At 48.2% G+C, this 23,083-nt stretch overlaps 1 protein-coding gene across 1 annotated transcript in view; it reads right to left on the bottom strand.

The window, feature by feature from the left end:
• LOC147092802 (pyruvate carboxylase, mitochondrial-like) overlaps positions 1-23,083 on the bottom strand; it is a gene marked incomplete at its 5' end in the record, with an annotated part of 1,160,114 nt that overhangs the window by 1,103,906 nt on the left and 33,125 nt on the right. The window lies entirely within an intron of this gene.

Here is a 23,083-nt window from a genome sequence, read left to right as displayed (position 1 = left end):
GGTCAGCCACTTCGAGTTCCGGGCGAGTTCCTGCCGTCCCCTACGTGGCCGTGGTCTGCAGCCAGTCAGCAAGAGGCCCATCGGGAAGCGGCTCAGTGTTTCCGCCCAGTTCCGACCTCGCAGCACGGTTTGCCTTCTTCCAACATCCCTGGGGAGCTGTCAAAGGCCAAGTTCGTCTTTGTGCGCCAAGACGGCCATCGTACCCCGCTCGCACCTCCTTATGCAGGTCCGTTCCAGGTTCTACAGACCGGGGACAAGAGTTTTGTGATCGACGTCGGGGGTAAGCCTGATCACATCTCCGTTGATCGCCTCAAACCTGCGCACCTGGACCTCGAACAGCCGGTCGAACTGGCGCAGCCTCCGCGCCGGGGCCAGCCGCCGCTACGCCTAACCGCACTGTGCTACCTGCCAGCTCGCCACCTGCTCAGCGTTTTCCTCTCCGGGAATTTAGGAGTCGGTCAAACAGGCTTGTCCGACCTCCTCGGCGATTGACTTCCCTCATTAAAGACAATTCTGGGGGGGCGTATGTGGCAAAGCCACCAAAGAAACTCTCACAGTAACTTGTACAATTGTCTTTAATCATTATTGTTACCTTTTAACGTTTGCCCTGTTTAAACAGCGCGGGATCGATAAAATCGCGATCTGACGCGATGACGTCATCACGCGGGTCACGTGACGTTCCCAACGGCGGGAAACGTGATGACGTCAGGGTTGGAGGGCGTTTCCAGTTAGTCCTCGTGGAGTGAGCTAGTGTACAGACCTGTTTGGAGTTTCTCCTGCGTTTCTTGTTTTGTAATACTTTCAGTGCATTAAACTAAGTTTGTTAACTACCAGTTTAGTTCACAGTGTTTTTGTTAGGAGTGCACAGACTCCTACAATACTGCCATAGAGAGAGTGCAGTGAAGGTTCACCAGACTGATTCCTGGGATGGCAGGACTGTTGTATGAGGAGAAATTGGGTCGACTAGGCCTGTATTCACTAGAGTGTAGAAGAATGAGAGGGGATCCCATTGAAACGTATAAAATTCTGACAGGGCTAGACAGACTGGATGAGGGAAGATGTTTCCCCTGGCTGGGGGGTCTAGAACGAGGGGTCACAGTCTCAGGATACGGGGTAGGACATTTAGGACTGAGATGAGGAGAAATTTCTTCACTCAGAGGGTGGTGAAGCTGTGGAATTCTCTACCACAGAAGGGGTATGGGGAGAGAGCGGGAAAATGGTATTGAGATAGAGGATCAGCCATGATCATATTGAATGGCGGAGCAGGCTCGAAGGGCCGACTCCTGCTCCTATTTTTCTATGTTTCTATGAGTTCATGTTGGTTACAGCACGGAAGGAGGCCATTCAGCCCTTCGAGCCCGTGCCGGCTCTCTGCAAGAGCACCTCAGCTAGTCCCACTCCCCCATCCTTTCCCCGTAGCCCTGCAAATTTTTTTTCTTCAGGTACTTATCCAATTCCCTTTTGAAAGCCACGATTGAGTCTGCCTCCACCACCCTATCAGGCAGTGCATTAAAGATCTTAACCACTCGCTGAGTAAAAAAGCTTTCCCTCATGTCGCCTTTGGTTCTTTTGCCAATCACCTTAAATCTGTGTCCTCTGGTTCTTGACCCTTCAGCCAATGGGAACAGTTTCTCTCCATCTACTCTGTCCAGGCCCCTCATGATTTTGAACACCTCTGTCAAATCTCCTCTCAACCTGCTCTGCTCTAAGGAGAACAATCCCAGCTTCTCCAGTCTCTCCACATAACTGAAGTCCCTCATCTCTGGTACCATTCCAGTAAATCTTCTCTGCACCCTCTCTAAGGCCTTGACATCCTTCCGACAGTGCGGCAGTGTTTTATAAAGGTTCATCATAACTTCCTTGCTTTTGTACTCTATGCCTCTATTTATGAAGCTCAGGATCCCGTATTTTTTTTTTTTAACTACTTTCTCAACCCACCTTGCCACCTTCAACGATTTGTGCACATATACCCCCAGGTCTCTCTGTTCATGCACCCTCTTTAGAATTGTACCCTTTCGTTTATATTGCCTCTCCTCGTTCTTCCTACCAAAATGTATCACTTCACATTTTTCTGCGTTAAATTTCATCTGCCACGTGTCCACCCATTCCATCAGCCTGTCTATGTCTTCCTGAAGTCTATCGCTATCCTCCTCACTCTTCACTAAACTTCCAAGTTTTGTGCCATCTGCAAATTTTGAAATAGTGCCCTGTACACCCACATCCAAGTCATTAATATATATCAAGAAAAGCAGTGGTCCTAGTACCAACCCCTGGGGAACATCACTGTATACCTTCTTCCAGTCCGAAAAATAACCGCTCACCACTACTCTCTGTTTCCTGTCGCTTAGCCAATTTTGTATTCGTGCTGCCACTGTCCCTTTTATTCCATGGGCTTCAACTTTGCTGGCAAGCCTATTATGTGGCACTTTATCAAACGCCTTTTGGAAGTCCATGTACACCACGTCAACCGCATTGCCCTCATCAACCCTCTCTGTTACCTCATCAAAAAGCTCAATCAAGTTAGTTAAACACGATTTGCCTTTAACAAATCCATGCTGGCTTTCCTTAATTAATCCACACTTGTCCAAGTGACTGCTAACTTTGTCCCCAATTATCATTTCTAAAAGCTTCCCCACTACCGAGGTTAAACTGACTGGTCTGTAGTTGCTTGGTTTATCCTTACACCCTTTTTTGAACAATGGTGTAACATTTGCAATTCTCCAGTCCTCTGGCACCACCCCCATAATGGGCAGGTACTTTAATTGGCAGGATGTGACTAGTGGTGTCCCGCAGGGATCTGTGTTGGGGCCTCAACTATTCACTGTATTTATTAACGACTTAGATGATGGGATAGAAAGCCACATATCCAAATTTGCTGATGACACAAAGATAGGCGGCATTGTAGGCAGTGTAAATAAAAGCATTAAATTACAAAGAGATATTGACAGATTAAGTGAATGGGCAAAACTGTGGCAAATGGATTTCAATGTAAGCAAATGTGAGGTCATCCACTTTGGACCTAAAAAAGATAGAACAGGGTACTTTCTAAATGGTGAAAGGCTATAACAGTGGAGGTCCAAATAGACTTGGGGGGGTCCAGGTACATAGAGCATTAAAATGTCATGCACAGGTACAGAAAATAATCAAAAGGGCTAATGGAATGCTGGCCTTTATATCTAGAACTAGAATACAAGGGGGTAGAAGTTATGCTGCAGCTGTACAAGGCCCTGGTTAGACCACACCTGGATCACTGTGAGCAGTTCTGGGCCCCACACCTTAGGAAGGATATATTGGCCTTGGAGGGAGTGCAGCGTAGGTTTACCAGAATGATACCAGGACTTCAAGGGTTAAGTTACGAGGAGAAATTACACAAACCAGGGTTGTATTCCCTGGAATTTAGAAGGTTAAGGGGTGATCTGATCGAAGTTTTCAAGATATTAAGGGGAACAGATAGGGTAGAGAGAGAGAAACTATTTCTGCTGGTTGGGGATTCTAGGACTAGGGGGCACAGTCTAAAAATTAGAGCCAGACCTTTCAGGAGTGAAGTTAGGAAACACTCCTACACACAAAGGGAGGTAGAAGTTTGGAACTCTCTTCCACAAATGGCAATTGATGTTAGATCAATTTTTAATTTTAAATCGGAGATTGATAGATTCTTGTTAACCGAAGGTATTAAGGGATATGGACCAAAGGCGGGTAGATGGAGTTAGGTCACAGATCAGCCATGATCTCATTGAATGGCCTCCTCCTGTCCCTGTGTAACAGGCTCGAGGGGCTGAATGGCCTCCTCCTGTTCCTGTGTAACAGGCTCAAGGATCTGTATGGCCTCCTCCTGTTCCTGTGTAACAGGCTCGAGGGGCTGAATGGCCTCCTCCTGTTCCTGTGTAACAGGCTCGAGGGGCTGAATGGCCACCTCCTGTCCCTGTGCAACAGGCTCGAGGGGCTGAATGACCTCCTCCTGTTCCTGTGTAACAGGCTCGAGGGGCTGAATGGCCTCCTCCTGTTCCTGTGTAACAGGCTCAAGGATCTGTATGGCCTCCTCCTGTTCCAGTGTAACAGGCTCGAGGGGCTGAATGGCCTCCTCCTGTCCCTGTGTAACAGGCTCGAGGGGCTGAATGGCCTCCTCCTGTTCCTGTGTAACAGGCTCGAGGGGCTGTATGGCCTCCTCCTGTCCCTGTGTAACAGGCTCGAGGGGCTGAATGGCCTACTCCTGTCCCTGTGTAACAGGCTCGAGGGGCTGAATGGCCTCCTCCTGTTCCTGTGTAACAGGCTCGAGGGGCTGAATGGCCTCCTCCTGTTCCAGTGTAACAGGCTCGAGGGGCTGAATGGCCTCCTCCTGTTCCTGTGTAACAGGCTCGAGGGGCTGAATGGTCTCTGTGGTGTATGTGCCTTTAAGAGCCCCAGGTGTGCTGTAATGCCGGTAATTGCCACTCGGGCTATATAAGCCTGTATATTGTGTATATCCGTTAGAACCCTCCCCCAGACTTTGCTTAGTAAATACCTATGAACCAACTCCTGTCTTCAGTGTCTTTATCAACACACGGACACTACAGTGACGACGAAGTGGAAACGGACTTACCTGCAATTCGGCAGCACCTCAAGGACATCGATTCCTCGGGCGTCCAGAAGACTCAAGGAAGTGAGAGAAGCTGTGTTTTCACCAGCTGGCCAAGCTGGTGGCAGGTAATGCGCTAATCCTTCCTGGGCGTCAGGCTGGGGCTCCAGCGGCTGGCTCTACAGCTGAGACAGGCAGCGAAATCGGAGGCAAGCAATAACGGACTGGGAGGGAGCACTCGGGAGACGGCCGGCGCGGCAAGCAGGTCAGCGTTCAGACCTCCGGCGGGAACGAGTCTCCAACAGTAAATTAAAAAAAGAGAACGGAAACTGCAGTAAACAGCGTTGTTATCGGCAGCAGCGGCGGGAAAGCGCGGGAAGCGCCATATCTTTGCTACAGAAAAGAAAAAAAAGGCGCAGGAAGCGCCATATCTTTTCTGAAATGCCTAAGTCTGGCAATATTGATGCTTTTGATAGCGAAATAGAGGATTGGACCACATGTGTGGAAAGAGTAGAGGTATATTGCACTGCAAATGGAATAGAAGATGAAAAAAAAGCTTCAGTACTTCTGAACTTAATGGGCGCAAAGACATACGGGCTGTTACGAAATTTAATCACTCCAGCCAAACCAAAGGACAAGAATTTTAAAGAAATTGTTGATACCCTGCAGGAGCACTTAAACCCAACACCGCTGCTGATAGCGGATCGATTCAAGTTCTTCAAGAGAAATCAACACAAGAATGAAAGTAACGCTGATTACCTAACCGAATTAAGAAAGCTATCAAAGTACTGCCAATTCGGGGCAGGACTATCAGATTATCTTCGAGACAAATTTGTTTGCGGTCTCTTAAGTGAAGGAACACAAAAAAGACTGCTTTCTGAAAAAGATTTAACATTGGACAAAGCTTTCAGTATGGCTGTATCATACGAAGCAGCAGCAAAAGGAGCTGCAGAGATACAACAAGAGACACAGGACTTCGGCACCCATAAAATGACACAGGAGTTCGGAAGATGTTATCGCTGCGGCAGATCCACCCATAACCAGAGGGACTGCTGGTTCAAGGACAAAGCATGCAGGCAATGCGGAAAGATTGGACACATTGCACGGGTATGCCGCAAAATAAATCCACTGACAGAAAAAAAAAAATCAATAAAGAAAAGTACAGGAAGGTACAAATGATGACGGACAGCAGCTCCGAAGACCAGAAGAGCGATAGCGACTTCGAAAACAAGAGCCTAAGCTGTCTCAAATTACATAATGTACTTGCCAAAGATGATTACCAAACCATTTGGATTACCCTCACAATAGCAGGGTCCCCAGTTAAAATGGAGTTAGATACAGGATCAGCTCTAACCGTAATAAATCGACGGGATTACGAGAGGCTATTTTCGCATATACCTCTAAAAGACACATCCATTATCTTAAAAACATATACGGGGCAGAAAGTATACCCCAAAGGAAAAATAAGGGTGCCTGTTGTATACAACGGCAAAGAAATACAAAAGTTGTATTTATACATTCTACAAGATGGTGGTCCACCGTTGTTGGGACGTGAATGGATCAGGAAGATACGTTTAGACTGGCACTCCATTCAGGCACTGATGGTGACCAGTAAGGAAAAAAACAATGATGACATCATACCTGAACGATTAAAAGACATCTTGGCCAACGCCAAAGAAGTGTTTCAATAGAAACTAGGAACCTTGAAAGGCATCACCGCCTAATAAAAGTGGAAGATGCAGCAATTCCCAAATTTTTTAAGGCAAGACCGGTGCCATACGCAATACGTCCAGCAGTCGAGGCAGAGCTGGAGAATTTGGAAAAAGCAGGCGTATTATCCAAAATAGATTGGAGCGAATGGGCAACATCCATCGTTCCAGTCATGAAAAAAGCATTGAATGAAGATAATTCTGAAGAACAGAGAAAAATTCGCATCTGTGGTGACTTCAAGGTGACTGTAAACCCGGTCCTTCACACAGTACAGTATCCTCTTCTGAGGATAGAAGATATTTTCGCCTCACTATCCGGAGGGAAACGTTTCACCAAAATTGACTTGGCACAGGCATATCTACAGATGGAGGTTGAGGAGGCCTCTAAAAAGTATCTCACGATAAACACACACAAAGGCCTGTACCAGTACAATCGACAAGGGCGGCACGGTGGCATAGTGGTTAGCACTGTTGCCTCACAGCGCCAGAGACCCGGGTTCGAATCCGGCCTCGGGCGACTGTCTGTGTGGAGTTTGCACATTCTCCCCGTGTTTGCGTGGGTTTTCTCCGGGTGCTCCGGTTTCCTCCCACAGTCCAAAGATGTGCGGGTTAGGTTGATTGGCTGTGATAAATTGACCCTTAGTGTTAGGGGGATTAAATACGTAGGGTTACAGGGATAGGGTGGGGTATGTGTTGGTGTAGGGGTTACGGGGATCGGGTGGGATATGTGTCGGTGCAGGCTCGATGGGCCGAAATGGCCTCTATCTGCACTGTTGTGATTCTGTGATTCTGTGACTGGTTTTTGGAGTAGCATCAGCTCCAGCTATCTGGCAAAGAGCTATGGAGCAAGTCCTGCAAGGGATTCCGGGGGCTCAATGCTACCTGACGACATCCTTGTAACAGGAGAAAACGACAACGAGCACCTTGCCAATTTGGAGCAGGTGCTCACTAGGCTGAAAGAACAGGGCCTACGAGCGAATCGCCCCAAGTGCGAATTTTTCCAAAATCAGATCATATTGTGGCCACATAATTAATAATGAAGGGTTGCATAAGTCACCTGAAAAAATTGAAGCGGTTATAAAAGCCCCAGCACCTGAAAATGTTTCACAATTAAGGTCGTTCCTGGGATTAATAAATTACTATCATAAATTTTTACCGAACTTATCAACTCTTCTACACCCTCTTAATGAACTTCTACAAACAGGAGTGATTTGGAAATGGAACGAAGGCTGTAAACGTGCCTTCCATAAATGCAAAGACTTAATCACATCCGAAGAAGTTTTGGCTCATTACAACCCATCACTGCCAATCAGACTGGCGTGCGATGCATCCCCTTACGGCATAGGAGCAGTATTATCCCATAAATTCCCTGATGGCTCAGAACGGCCGATAGCTTTTGCGTCACGCTCATTGAACTCAGCTGAGCGTAACTATGCCCAAATCGACAGGGAAGCACTCAGCCTGGTATGGGGAGTGAAGAAATTCAACCATTACCTACACGGACAAAAATTTACCTTGTTGACTGACCATCAACCCCTCATCGCCATATTCAACCCTAAAAAAGGTGTTCCCATTATGACAGCGCAAAGGCTACAGAGGTGGTCCCTTTTTCTAGGGGCACACCAATACAACATTGAATACAAAGGGTCAAAACAGCATGGGAATGCTGACGGTTTATCGCGCCTACCGTTGCCAACGGTAGAAGAGGCACCTGCAGTAGACCCAGTAGAGACGTTCCACTCTACCATAGTGGAATGTCTACCAGTGACAAATTCTGCCATTGAAAGGGAAACTAGAAATGACCCGACTCTCTCACGGGTCTACGATTTAACAGTGAAGGGATGGCCAGCACATGGTGAACCACTGTTGCCAGCATTCTCGCAAAGAAGCGAACAGCTGTCAGTGTGCCGAGGAACCTTGATGTGTGGATCCAGAGTGGTGATTCCACCCAAACTCCAGGATAAAGTGCTAAAGGAGCTTCACGAGGGGCATCTGGGTGGAGTGAAAATGAAGAACCTAGCTAGGGTGTTTGTATGGTGGCCAGGTATCGATGGAGACATCGAAGAAATGACCAAGAGCTGCCTAGGATGCCAGAAGGTCCAAAACGCTCCACCACAAGCCCCTCTACATCCATGGGAGTGGCCCTCATCTCCCTGGCAAAGGGTGCACATCGACTTTGCTGGTCCATTTATGGACTCAATGTTCTTAATCGCGGTTGATGCACACTCCAATTGGCCAGAGGTAATAAAGATGTCCTCCACCACCACGGAAAAAACCATCACAGTATTAAGGACCATATTTGCCAGGAATGGGCTGCCGGAACAGATATGTTCTGATAATGGACCGCAATTTGTATCGGAAGAATTCAGAAATTTCTTAAAAAACAATGGGGTTAAGCACTACACGTCCACCCCATACCATCCCGCCACCAATGGATTGGCTGAAAGGTTTGTCCAGACCTTCAAGAAGGCCATAAAGGCCATGGGTAATGAAGACATAAAACTGTTCCTGGGACTAGGGACAGGGTCACTGGCAAGGCTTAGAAGCTAAGCAGAAGCCAGGCCTGGTTCGTACCTGGAGGGGTGACCATCAGGGAAGACCAGGTGCAGAAGGTCACGGAAGGATCCCCGAGGAGGGGCGGTTGGTGAGAAGGTCACGGGAGGGGCGGTTGGTGAGAAGGTCACGGGAGGAGCGGCTGGTGAGCAGGCCCGGGCGGTGGGCTGAAGATTGTCGGACAGGAGGAATGGTGGAAATGGAATGGCGGCGCGCACCGATGCAGCGGCTTTGCTTCTCCCAGTCATGGGGGCTTGTAAGATCACATTTCGTTGTTCATGTACTTGTGCAATGCCAATAAAGTTGAATTATTATTATTCAGCACAAGGTGGATAACTTCTTATTCGCATACAGGAATGCAACACATATGGTTACCAACCAAACTCCCGCCATGATGTTCTTCAATAGAAACCTAAGATGCCGGCTGGATTTGGTCAAGCCCAACATCAGAAGGGACGTGGAGAACCGGCAGTTTCAAGGCATGAATGAAAGGCCAACTAGAATCTTCCAGATAGGTCAACAAGTTTTGGCCCGGGACTACCGTACCGAGAAATGGCAGCCTGGAACTATCTGCACACGACTAGGACCACTGATGTATACCGTGGACATCGGAGAAAGCATAATAAGGCGCCATGCTGACCAAATCATAAAGTCATCCGAAAAGGGACAACCTACACCACAACTCTATACATCTAACGATGAAGTAGAGATACCCATATCTACCTCCGATCCGGTGATACTGGAACCCGATGAACCCGAAACTGGCATTCAAGCCGAATCAGCCTTGCCAGAAGAACCTGCTACACCACCAGAAACTACTACACCCCCGAGGCGTTATCCGGACCGAGTCAGGAAGCCTCCTGAGAGACTAACTTATAATTAATTTACTACAGCAATGTATATTATTTTGCTTATAACATGTAATTAATAATTACTTAAAATATGATGTACTGGTTAGCTAAAAGGGGAGGAATTGTGGTGTATGTGCCTTTAAGAGACCCAGGTGTGCTGTAATGCCGGTAATTGCCACTCGGGCTATATAAGCCTGTATATTGTGTATGTCCGTTAGAACCCCCCCCCCAGACTTTGCTTCGTAAATACCTATGAACCAACTCCTGTCTTCAGTGTCTTTATCAACACACGGACACTACAGCCTCCTCCTGTTCCAGTGTAACAGGCTCGAGGGGCTGAATGGCCTCCTCCTGTTCCAGTGTAACAGGCTCGAGGGGCTGAATGGCCTCCTCCTGTTTCTGTGTAACAGGCTCGAGGGGCTGAATGGCCTCCTCCTGTTCCAGTGTAACAGGCTCGAGGGGCTGAATGGCCTCCTCCTGTTCCAGTGTAACAGGCTCGAGGGGCTGAATGGCCTCCTCCTGTCCCTGTGTAACAGGCTCGAGGGGCTTAATGGCCTCCTCCTGTCCCTGTGTAACAGGCTCGAGGGGCTGAATGGCCTCCTCCTGTCCCTGTGTAACAGGCTCGAGGGGCTGAATGGCCTCCTCCTGTCCCTGTGTAACAGGCTCGAGGGGCTGAATGGCCTCCTCCTGTCCCTGTGTAACAGGCTCGAGGGGCTGTATGGCCTCCTCCTGTTCCTGTGTAACAGGCTCGAGGGGCTGAATGGCCTCCTCCTGTTCCAGTGTAACAGGCTCGAGGGGCTGAATGGCCTCCTCCTGTTCCAGTGTAACAGGCTCGAGGGGCTGAATGGCCTCCTCCTGTCCCTGTGTAACAGGCTCGAGGGGCTTAATGGCCTCCTCCTGTTCCTGTGTAACAGGCTCGAGGGGCTGAATGGCCTCCTCCTGTCCCTGTGTAACAGGCTCGAGGGGCTGAATGGCCTCCTCCTGTCCCTGTGTAACAGGCTCGAGGGGCTGAATGGCCTCCTCCTGTCCCTGTGTAACAGGCTCGAGGGGCTGTATGGCCTCCTCCTGTCCCTGTGTAACAGGCTCGAGGGGCTGAATGGTCTCCTCCAGTCCCTGTGTAACAGGCTCGAGGGGCTGAATGGCCTCCTCCTGTTCCTGTGTAACAGGCTCGAGGGGCTGTATGGCCTCCTCCCGTTCCTGTGTAACAGGCTCGATGGGCTGAATGGCCTCCTCCCGTCCCTGTGTAACAGGCTCGAGGGGCTGAATGGCCTCCTCCTGTCCCTGTGTAACAGGCTCGAGGGGCTGAATGGCCTCCTCCTGTCCCTGTGTAACAGGCTCGAGGGGCTGAATGGCCTCCTCCTGTCCCTGTGTAACAGGCTCGAGGGGCTGAATGGCCTCCTCCTGTCCCTGTGTAACAGGCTCGAGGGGCTGAATGGCCTCCTCCTGTCCCTGTGTAACAGGCTCGAGGGGCTGAATGGCCTCCTCCTGTCCCTGTGTAACAGGCTCGAGGGGCTGAATGGCCTCCTCCTGTCCCTGTGTAACAGGCTCGAGGGGCTGAATGGCCTCCTCCTGTCCCTGTGTAACAGGCTCGAGGGGCTGAATGGCCTCCTCCTGTCCCTGTGCTCCTTCATAAATACAAGTTCATTCTTCCTTTCAGCTGCTTCATTCTTACTCAAGAGCTTCCTTCAGAGAAAGAGAGAAACATTGGGAGACTAATAAACATCTCTGCCTTGTTTATACTTGCAAATCGAAACAATGACTGCTTGTTTATAGAACGTGCCTGTCAGGCTGCAATAGCATTTAATGCTTCAACAACAACAACAACTTGTATTTATGTAGCGCCTTTAATGTAGTAAAACGTCCCAAGGCACTTCGCAGGAGTATTAAAAGACAGAAAATTTGACACCGATTCACATTAGGATAAATTAGGGCAGGTGACCAAAAGCTTGGTCAAAGAGGTAGGTTTTAAGGACTTAAAAGGAGGAAAGAGAGGTAGAGAGGCAGAGAGGTTTAGGAGGGAATTCTAGAGCTTAGGGCCCAGGCAACAGAAGGCACGGCCACCAATGGTTGAGCGGTTATAATCAGGGATGCTCAAGAGGCCAGAATTAGAGGAGCGCAGATATCTCAGGGGGCTGAAGGAGATTACAGAGATAGGGAGGGGCGAGGCCATGGAGGGATTTGAAAACAAGGATGAGGATTTTAAAATCGAGGCGTTGCTTAACCGGGAGCCAATGTGGGTCAGCGAGCACAGGGGGTGATGGGTGAACGGGACTTGGTGCGAGTTAGGACACGGGGCAGTGAGCACAGGGGGTGATGGGTGAACGGGACTTGGTGCGAGTTAGGACACGGGGCAGTGAGCATAGGGGGTGATGGGTGAACGGGACTTGGTGCGAGTTAGGACACGGGGCAGTGAGCACAGGGGGTGATGGGTGAACGGGACTCCGTGCGAGTTAGGACACGGGCAGCAGAGTTTTGGATCACCTCAAGTTTACGTAGGGTGGAATGTGGGAGGCCGGCCAGGAGTGCATTGGAATAGTCAAGTCTAGAGGTAACAAAGGCATGGATGAGGGTTTCAGCAGCAGATGAGCTGAGGCAAGGGCGGAGACGGGCGATGTTACGGAGGGGGAAATAGGCGGTCTTAGTTATGCTGAGGGTATGTGGTTGGAAGCTCATTTCAGGGTCAAATATGACACTGTGGCGGAGCCACCAGGGGCACTCTGATCTAATGTACATAATTATCCTCTCTCCACAGACACTGCCCGACCTGCTGAGAAGTTCCAGCGTTTTTCTGTTTGGATTTCAGATTTCCAGCACCCGCGGTATTTAGCGTTTGTAACAATATTTGTTCAAACCTTGCCGCGAGGTGAATTTGAATGAGTGGTTTGGACCTCGCTGCTTGATTATCTACAAACGCCTTGGGTATCTCCCAGTTGGCTGCTGTCCCTCCACATTTTGGCTCCAAAATATCTTTAAAGATCTCTCTTTCTGAGTTGAATCAATACTGAAAAAGCCAGCAGCTCCTGTCTGCAAGTCCCAGTGTCTGACAGGCGAGTGCAAAAATCCTGCAATCAGAGGTTTTGATCCAAATAGCACTTCAGGGTGTTTAATGTGAAATAAATAATATCTCGAGAGGTAGAATCTGCGGCAGGTTTGACTGAGAGCAAGACCGTTCAGTCAGGATTTGCTGTTTCTATGCTCTGCCCCACCCACTTTCCAATGGATATAAAATTGCTGCCAGAATTTTGCTTTGTTTAGTCATTTTGAAAATGCGTAGACTGTGATTTTATTTATCCATTGTGCTTATTACAGCTGCAATGCTTTCATGGATTTTTCTGCCTCTAATGTATTATTATCAACGCATTTAATTATAAAGCTGAGGTAATTATTTATCCAATTTAACAGTATTAATTTATTTTCAGTCAAATAACACTTAATTAGCCGTTCCTGGGAAGTTCCCCTCTCGGTTTATGATCCAGCACAGCGAGCTCTCAGCATCTCCTCCGCCCAGTGCTGTCAATCTCCCAGGATCCTCCCCCTCCCCTGCTGATACCTCCACCTGCACACAGTGCTCCCAACTCCAGCAACACTGCCAAAGGGGAACTAAACCCCAGGGCCCCGCTCAGTGCGGCTAAAGCCCCCATCTGCAAGCTCACTGCTCCCACATCCCATCAACTGCCCTCCCCAGATCCCCTCTCTCCTGTACTGTTCAATTCCAGGACACTCCCAGGTGTTCCCAAACCCCAGGGCACCCCTCCTATGCTTGTAAACCCATTCCCAGTGTTCCCAAACCCCAGGGCACCCCTCCTATGCTTGTAAACCCATTCCCAGTGTTCCCAAACCCCAGGACAGCCCCTCTCATTCTGGTAAACCCATTCCCAGTACTGCCAATCTCCAGCATCCCCATCTCAGTTCTACCGGGACACCACCCCTCAGTGTTGCTAAACTCCACATTAACCCCTCCCCAGTGCTACAAATGCCTCTTACATCAACCCATCATCTTTCTGTTTATCCTTGGATTTTACAACAACAACAACTTGTATTTATATATGGCCTTTAACGTAGTAAAACGTCCCAAGGAGCTTCACAGGAGTGTTATAAGACAAATAATTTGAATCTGATCCCCATAAGGAGAAATTAGGGCAGATGACAAAAAGCTTGGTCAAAGAGGTAGGTTTTAAGGAGCATTTTAAAGGAGGGGAGAGAGGCGGAGAGGTTTAGGGAGGGAATTCCAGAGCTTAGGGCCCAGGCAGCTGAAGGCACGGCCGCCAATGGTGGAGCAATTAAAATCAGGGATGTTCAAGAGTGCAGAATTAGAGGAGCGCAGAAATCTCGGGGGGTTGTGGGGCTGAAGTAGATTAGAGAGATAGGGAGGGGCGAGACCATGGAAGGATTTGGAAACAAGAATGAGAATTTTGAATGGGTTTACAAAGATAAGAGATTAAAATTGAGTACATAAGGAAAGAAACGTAATTATAAAACTTATTGCTTTTCACCATGTAGCCGCACCTTCACTAAGACCGCCTATTTCCACCTCTATAACATCGCCCGTCTCTGCCCTTGCCTCAGCTCATCCACTACTGAAACCCTCATCCATGCCTTTGTTACCTCTAGACTTGACTATTCCAACGCACTCCTGGCCGGCCTCCCACATTCCACCCTCCGTAAACTTGAGCTCATCCAAAACTCTGCTGCCCCGTGTCCTAACTCGCACCAAGTCCCGTTCACCCATCACCCCGTGCTCGCTGACATACATTGGCTCCCAGTTAAGCAACACCTCGATTTTAAAATTCTCATCCTTGTTTTCAAATCCCTCCGTGGCCTCGGTCCCTCCCTATCTCTGTAATCTCCTCCTGCCCCACAACCTCCTGAGATCTCTGCGCTCCTCTAATTCTGCCCTCTTGAGCATCCCCGATTTTAATCGCTCCACCATTGGCGGCCGTGCCTTCTGCTGCCTGGGCCCTAAGCTCTGGAATTCCCTCCCTAAATCTCTCCGCCTCTCTCTCCTCCTTTAAGACGCTCCTTACAATCTACCTCTTTGACCAAGCTTTTGGTCACCTGTCCTAATATCTTCTTATGTGGCTCGGTGTCAAATTTTGTCTGATAATCGCTCCTGTGAAGCACGTTGTGACGTTTTACGAGGTTAAAGGCGCTGTAGGAATGCAGGGTGTTGTTGTTGACATAGAAAAATGAACAGAATCGCAGAATTTGGTCCCAAAATATTGTAAATATCCCGGAATGCCACGTAATAAGAGCACAATTCAACTTTTGCAGGCACCCATGTACTACATATCTCGTGATTATTGTATTTCCTATAAGTGTTATCCTGTATCATTTTCCTGTCACTCTTTATCAACTGGTTCAATAATAAAACAGCACAAACTCAGATCTAAAGAGGCAGGGAACATATGAATCAAATCAGCTGGAAAACTACCAACAAGAGAAAAAGAGAGAGTGAGAGAGAGAGAGAGGCAGGTGAGAGAGTGAGAGAGAGGGACAGAAGTGGAGAAGTAAAGGAAGCGAGAGAAAGAGGAGAAGGGGAAAAAGAGAGAAAGGAGAGAGACAGCGCAGGAGATATAGAAAGAAAGAGAGAGAAATTAGGAAGGAAGATGGGGAAGAAACCACATAGAAAGAAAGGAAATAGAGAGGAAAAAGACAGAGAGAGAGAAGGAAAAGAAAGAGAAACACGCAGACAAGGGAAAGACAAACCGAGAGAGACAGAGCGAGAGAGGCACAGAGAGAGAGACACAGAGAGACAGACAGACAGGGGAAAAAAAGACAGTGAGAGAGAGACAGAGGGAGAGACAGGGAGAGAGAGAGAGAGAGAGACAGAGAGAGAGACAGGGAGAGAGATAGAGACAGAGAGAGGAGACAGACACAGAGAGGGGAGACAGACAGAGAGAGAGACAAGGGAAAGAAAGACAGCGAGAGAGAGACAAGCAAGAGAGGGACAGGGAGAGAGAGAGACAGGGAGAGAGAGAGACAGGAGAGAGAGAGAGAGAGAGAGAGAGAGAGAGACAGGGAGAGAGAGAGAGACAGGAGAGAGAGAGAGAGAGACAGGGAGAGAGACAGGGAGAGAGACAGGGAGAGAGACAGACAGAGACAGACAGAGAGAGAGACAGAGAGAGAAACAGAGAGAGAAAGAGAGAGAGAAACAGAGAGAGGCACAGAGAGACAGAGAGACACAGACACAGAGAGAGAGACACACACAGAGACAGAGAGACCGAGAGAGAGAGAGAGAGACAGAGAAAGGGAGAGAGAGACAAGAAAAAGAAAGACAGCGAGAGAGATAGAGAGAATGGCAGAGGGAGAGAGAGATACAGAGACAGAGAGAGAGAGAGAAAGAGAGAGAGAGAGAAACAGAGAGAGAGAGAAACAAGGGAGAGAGAGATACCGAGACACTCACAGATCAAAAACAAAGCTCCATAACCACCTGAGGGAAAGCTCCTTGATCTTCCAAGGTTATGAAGCCAAGGTACAGAACATACATCTGGCCTCACTTCTCCACCATTCAGCCACAGCCCAATGCCCATTCTCCCACAGTGGAGCACAGGAGGCACCATGTCCTGTGGACTCGAGTGTGCTGTGTTGCCTGAAAGGATAGTGCTAGTTTTGCACAGGGGTGTTGAAGCATCTCTGGGATTTTGAGCCAAGGAATGTAAGCAGCGCACTGCTGACAATTTGAAATTGCTGTCAGCTCTCCTCGTTGTGGTTTTTGGGCCCTCCTGGATCTGGATCAAAGCTGAATAAGAATGCTGATTCTTCCGTGCGTCAGAATGCTTGTGGCCTAATTATTAAATCAATCAGTGAGAACTTCGAGAGGCACACCTGGGACTGGACAGGAATTAATCAATTCATAATTCTCGTAAATCTCAGTGCACCCTGCTGAAGTAACTCAATGAGGGCCATAATATGATTTGCACAATAAATATTTTTAAAATGTATGAATTTTGCTAATTTTAATTTGGGATCAAAAGTGCAGGCTCGCCGTTTCACTCTTACTGATGCGTGCGCTCTGTGCTGGCCACCAGGAGTTGTGCACCAGTGGCACATGTTCCAGGCCTCGCTCCTACTCTGCATCACCTCCCAATAGCACGGACGAGATCAGGAACTCAAACCCTCACTCTACAGTAGCTGGGCGCGGAATCCCCCAATTTACTGCACTGTCAGGTACGGAGGCGATGGATGGGCTGTTTCAACTTCACCCAATTCCTCCGAGTAAAAGGTGCCGCAGTACCAGGTGTGGCCGCTCACGAACATACGAACACGTAAAGACCCTCTGGTCCATCCAGCCTGTCTCACTCAATTGCAATACCTTGTGTATCATCTTTCCACCATCTACAAGGCACAAGTCAGGAGTGTGATGGAATACTCCCCACTTGCCCGGATGAGTGCAGCTCCAACAACACTCAAGAAGCTCAACAGCATCCAGGACAAAGCAGCCCGCTTGATTGGCACCCCATCCACCACCTTAAACATTCACTCCCTCCACCACCGACGCACCGTGGCTGCAGTGTGTACCATCTACAAGATGCACTGCAGCAACTCATCAAGACTTCTTCGGCAGCACCTCCCAAACCCGCGACCTCTTCCACCAAGAAGGACATGGGCAGCAGGTGCATGGGAACACACCACCACCTCCAAGTTCCCCTCCAAGTCACACACCATCCTGACTTGGAAATATATCAGCCATTCCTTCATCGTCGCTGGGTCAAAATCCTGGAACTCCCTCCCTACCAGCACTGTGGGAGCACCTTCACCACACGGACTGCAGCGGTTCAAGAAGGTGGCTCACCACCACCATCTCGAGGGCAATTAGGGATGGGCAATAAATGCTGGTCTTGCCTGCGATGCCCAGAACCCATGAACGAATATTAAAAAAATATGCACTCTCCACCCCACTCGAAACAATGTGATCTGGGAGAGGCAAAAAACCAGGTAAAAAAAAACAGGCCAATTTGGGAAAAAATGTCTGGGAAATTCCACTCCGACCCATCTAGGCGATGGAAACTACTCCCACATACCCAACAAAACACACTGTGTTAAATTTTGGTTGGATTCAAAGAGTGGGACCAAAAAGGAGACATTCTTGTGGAGGCAGAGGGCGTGGCTGAGGCACTAAGTGAGTACTTTGCATCTGTCTTCACGACAGAGGAGGAGGCTGCCAATGTAGCAGTAAAGGAGAAGGCAGGAGGGAAATGCTGGAGGAAATTGCGGAGGCTCTGGCCACAATCTTCCAATCCTCCTCGGATAGGGGAGTGGTGCCAGAGGGCCGGAGGATTGCAAATGTTACACCCCTGTATAAAAAAGGGGGGAGGGATAAACCCAGCAACTACAGGCCAGTCGGCCTAACGTCGGCGGTGGGGAAACTTTTAGAGACAATAATCTGCAACAAAATTAGTTGCCATTTGAAAAAGTATGGGTTAATGAAGGAAAGTCAGCACTGTTACAGGCAAATCAGGTTTGACTAACTTGATCAAGTTCTCTGATGAAGTAACGGAGGGGGTTGATGAGGGTAGTACAGTTGATGTTGTGTATATGGAATTTCAAAAGGCGTTTGATAAAGTATCACATAATAGACTTGTTAGCAAAATTAAAGCCGATGGGATTAAAGAGACAGTGACTGTGTGGATACAAATTTGGCTAAGGGACAGAAAGCAGAGAGTAGTTGTGAACGGTTGTTTTTCAGACTGGAGGGAGGTGTACAGTGCTGTTCCCCAGGGGTCGGTACTGTGACCACTGCTCTTGATATAGATTAATGACCTGTGCTTGGGTGTACAGGGCACAATTTCAAAGTTTGCAGATGACACGAAACTCGGAAATGCAGTAAACAATGAGGAGGACAGGAACAGACTTCAGGAGGATGTGGGCAGCCTGGTGAAATGGACAGATACATGGCAGATGAAATTTAATAGAGAAGTGTGAAGTGATACACTTTAGTAGGAAGAATGAGGAGAGGGAATATAAACTAAATGGTACAAGTTTAAAGGGTGTGCAGGAACAGAGACCTCGGGGTTTACGTACACAAATCATTGTAGGTGGCAGGACTAGTTGAGAAGGCGGTTAAAAAAGCATGTGGGATCCTGGGCTTTATCAATAGAGGCATGGAGTACAAAAACAAGGAAGTTATGCTAAACCTTTATAAAACGCTGGTTAGGCCCCAGCTGGAGAATTGTGTCCAATTCTGGGCACCACACTTTAGGAAGGGTGTCAAGGCCTTGGAGAGGGTGCGGAGGCGATTTACCAGAATGGTTCCAGGGATGAGGGACTTCAGTTACGTGGAGAGACTGGAGAAGCTGGGGTCGCTCTCCTTACAGGAGATTTGATCGAGGTGTTCAAAATCATGAAGGGGTTTTGATCGAGTAAATAAAGAAAAACTGTTTCCAATGGCAGAAGGGTCGGTAACCAGAGGACACAGATTTAAGGTGATTGGCAAAAGAACCAGAGGGGAGATGAGGAAACATTTTTTTTACGCAGCGAGTTGTGATCTTGAACGCGCTGCCTGAAAGGGCGGTGGAAGCAGATTCAATAGTAACTTTCAAAAGGGAATTGGATAAATACTTGAATGTTAAAAAATTTAGAAGGCTATAGGGAAAGGCCAGGGGAAAGTGGGACTAACTGGAGAGCTCTATCAAAGAGCCGGCACAGGCATGATGGGCCAAATGGCCTCCTTCTGTGCTATATCATGCTATGATTCCCTCTAAAGATTATTTAAGAATGACGTTGATGACTGTGTACTTCCTGCTCTCGCTCGGTGTGATCTGAGAGTCATTGACTACGCTTCCAATTTCTACCAATCCTCACCTTTATATGGTCAACCTAGTACTTACATCTGCTCCCGAGACTTCTTGCCCCATCTCTGCCAGTGGGCTTTTCATGGGCATCTATTGCAAGCCCTCCAGCTACTGCAGCGATCAGCTTTACTCTTTCTCCACCCTGCATGCTGTAAAGGCCCCACTCATTCTTTTTCCAGCATTGTTGTTTCTAATGAATCAGCTCTGATGACTCCTCTTTCTACAACTTCAGGAATGTTTTTCATTCTCAGGCAAGGTTTTCCTTCATAAGAACATAAGAAATAGGAGCAGGAGTCGGCCATTTGGCCCTTCGAGCCTGCTCCGCCATTCAATAAGATCATGGCTGATCTTCTACCTCATCTCCACTTTCCTGCACTATCCCCATATCCCTTGATTCCCTTAATATTCAAAAATCCATCGATCTCTGTCTTGAATATACTCAACGACTGAGCCTCCACAGCCCTCTGGGGTAGAGAATTCCAAAGATTCACCACCCTCTGAGTGAAGAAATTCCTCCTCACCTCAGTCCTAAATGGCCGACCCCTTATTCTGAGCCTGTGACCCCTGGTTCTAGACTCCCCAGCCAGGGGAAACATCCTCCCTGCATCTACCCTGTCAAGCCCTGTAAGAATTTTGTATGTTTCAATGAGATCCCCTCTCATTCTTCTAAACACTAGAGAATATAGGCCTAGTCTACTCAATCTCTCCTCATGGTGAACTTCCGTTGCACTCTCTCTATGGCAAGTATATCCTTCCTTAGGTAAGGAGACCAAAACTGTGCACAATACTCCAGGTGTGGTCTCACCAGGGCCCTATATAATTGCAGTAAGATGTCTTTACTCTTATACTCAAATCCTCTTGTAATAAAGGCCAACATACCATTTGCTTTCCTAATTGCTTGCTGTACCTGCATCTTAACTTTCAGTGATTTGTGTACAAGGACACCCAGGTCCCTCTGAACACCAACATTTCCCAATCTCTCACCATTTAAAAAATACTCTGCTTTTCTATTTTTCCTACCAAAGTGGATAACTTCACATTTCTCCACATTATATTCCATTTGCCACGTTCTTGCCCACTGACTTAGCCTGTCTGTATCCCCTTGAAGCCTCCTCGCATTCTCCTCACAACTTACATTCCCACCCATAACATAAGAACATAAACAGAAGAACATAAGACGTAGGAACAGGAGTCGGCCATTCGGCCCCTCGAGCCTGCTCCACCATTCAATAAGATCATGGCTGATCTGATCTTGGCCTCAACTCCACTTCCCTGCCTGCTCCCCATAACCCTCGACTCCCATATCGTTCAAAAATCTGTCTATCTCCACCGTAAATATATTCAATGACCCAGCCTCCACAGCTCTCTGGGGCAGAGAATTCCACAGATTCACGATCCTCTGAGAGAAGAAATTCCTCCTCATTTCCGATTTAAAAGGGTGCCCCCTTATTCTGAAATTATGCCCCCTAGTTCGAGATTCCCCTACGAGGGGAAACATCCTCTCAGCATCCACCCTGTCAAATACACTCAGCTCTGTAACTTCGGTCAACCGGTCCCTTGACAGCGTTCACCCCATTTCACGTGCCTCCGCTCTTTCACCGCTCCCACTTCTCACAGTGCTGACAAGGTTTCTTTGTTGTCAGCTCTGTGTCCAGGAGATCACCTGTAACACGATTCCCTCCCCCTCCCTGGTATCTGGTGGGGACGATTACCTCCAGATAACTTGGCTCATTTGTCCTCAGCAAGATTTCCTCACCAGCACTTTCCCATGCCACTGTCGCAAATGCAAAGACTCATTCGCCGACCTTCGCCCCCACCACTGTCCCAAGGTCCCACACACCCCTTCCATGTGAGACAGCAATTTGCATGTGCTTCCTCCAATCCAGTAAACTGTACCCGCTGTTCAACAACACGGTCTCGTCAACACCGGGGAGGCCAAACACAAGATGGGACAGCTGCTTTGCTAGACGTGACCATAATTCAGTGAGATTTAAGGTAGTCATGGAAAAGGACAAGGATGGACCGGAAATAAAGGTTCTAAATTGGGGGAAGGCTGATTTTATATGATAAGGCAGGATCTGGCCATGTGGACTGGGATCAGCTACTTGAAGGAAAATCCACATCGGAGCAATGGGAGTCTTTCAGAAAGGAAATTGAGAGAGTACAATGGCAACATGTTCCCGTAAAGCTCAAGGGTGGGACCAACAAGCCCAGGGAAACCTTGGATGTCAAGGGATATACGAGAATGGATTAGGGAAAAAAGGGGGGCTTTTGGCAGATACAAAGGACTAAAGACAGAGGAAGCCCTAGAGGAGTATAAAAAGTGCAGGGGATACTTAAAAAGAAATTAGGAGAGCGAGGAGGGGCCATGAAATAACACTGGCGAGCAAAATAAAGGAAAATCCTAAGGTGTTTTATAAGTATATTAAGGGCAAGAGGATAACTAGGGAAAGAGTAGGGCCCATTAGGGACCAAAGTGGCAAACTGTGTGTAGAGCCAGAAGATGTAGGTGGGGTTTTAAATGAATTTTTTGCATCTGTGTTCACTATGGAGAAGGACGATGTGGACTTAGAAATCGGGCAGGGGGACTGTGATACACTTGAACATATTAGCAGAGAGGGAGGAGGTACTAAGCGGTTTTAGCAGGCTTAAAAGTGGATAAATCCCCAGGCCCGGACGAGATGTATCCCAGGCTACTATGTGAGGCAAAGGAGGAGATTGCAGGGGCTCTGACACAAATTTTCAGAACCTCTCTGGCCACAGGGGATGTGCCAGAGGACTGGAGAACAGCTAACGTAGTACCATTATTCAAGAAGGGTAGTAGGGATAAACCAGGGAATTACAGGCCAGTGTGCCTAACATCAGTGGTAGGGAAATTATTGGAAAAAATTCTGAGGGACAGAATTGGTCTCCACTTGGAGAGGCAGGGATTAATTAGGGATAGCCAGCATGGCTTTGTCAAGGGAAGATCATGTCTGACCAATTTGATTGAATTTTTCGAGGGGGTGACTAGGTGTGTGGATGAGGGTAGTGCAGTGGATGTGGTTTACATGGATTTCAGTAAGGCTTTTGATAAAGTCCCGCATAGGAGGCTGGTCAGGAAGGTAAGAGCCCATGGGATCCAGGGTGCCTTGGCACATTGGATCCAAAACTGGCTTAGTGGCAGAAGGCAGAGGGTGATGGTGGAAGGTTGTTTTTGTGACTGGAAGCCTGTGTCCAGTGGGGTACCGCAGGGATCGGTGCTGGGTCCCTTGCTGTGTGTGGTCTACATTAATGATTTGGATGTGAATGTAAAAGGTATGATCAGTAAGCTCGCAGATGACACGAAAATTGGTGGGGTGGTAAATAGGGAGGCGGGAAGCCTCAGGCTACAGGATGATATAGATGCGTTGGTCAGATGGGCGGAACAGTGGCAAATGGAATTTAACCCTGAAAAGTGTGAGGTGATGCATTTTGGATGGACTAACAAGGCAAGGGAATACACAATGAATGGTAAGACCCTAGGAAAGACAGAGGATCAGAGGGACCTTGGTGTGCATGTACATAGATCCCTGAAGGCAGCAGAACAGGTGGATAAGGTGGTTAAAAAGGCATATGGGATACTTGCCTTCATTAGCCGAGGCA

The sequence above is a fragment of the Somniosus microcephalus genome, unplaced genomic scaffold (assembly GCF_052327205.1).
Source record: "Somniosus microcephalus isolate GS21.2 unplaced genomic scaffold, FLI_Smic_1.0 unresolved_chr2, whole genome shotgun sequence".
In the NCBI taxonomy this organism is placed as follows: domain Eukaryota; kingdom Metazoa; phylum Chordata; class Chondrichthyes; order Squaliformes; family Somniosidae; genus Somniosus; species Somniosus microcephalus.
Note: the sequence above shows the minus strand (reverse complement) of the source record. Positions and strands in the feature narration are given on the sequence as shown.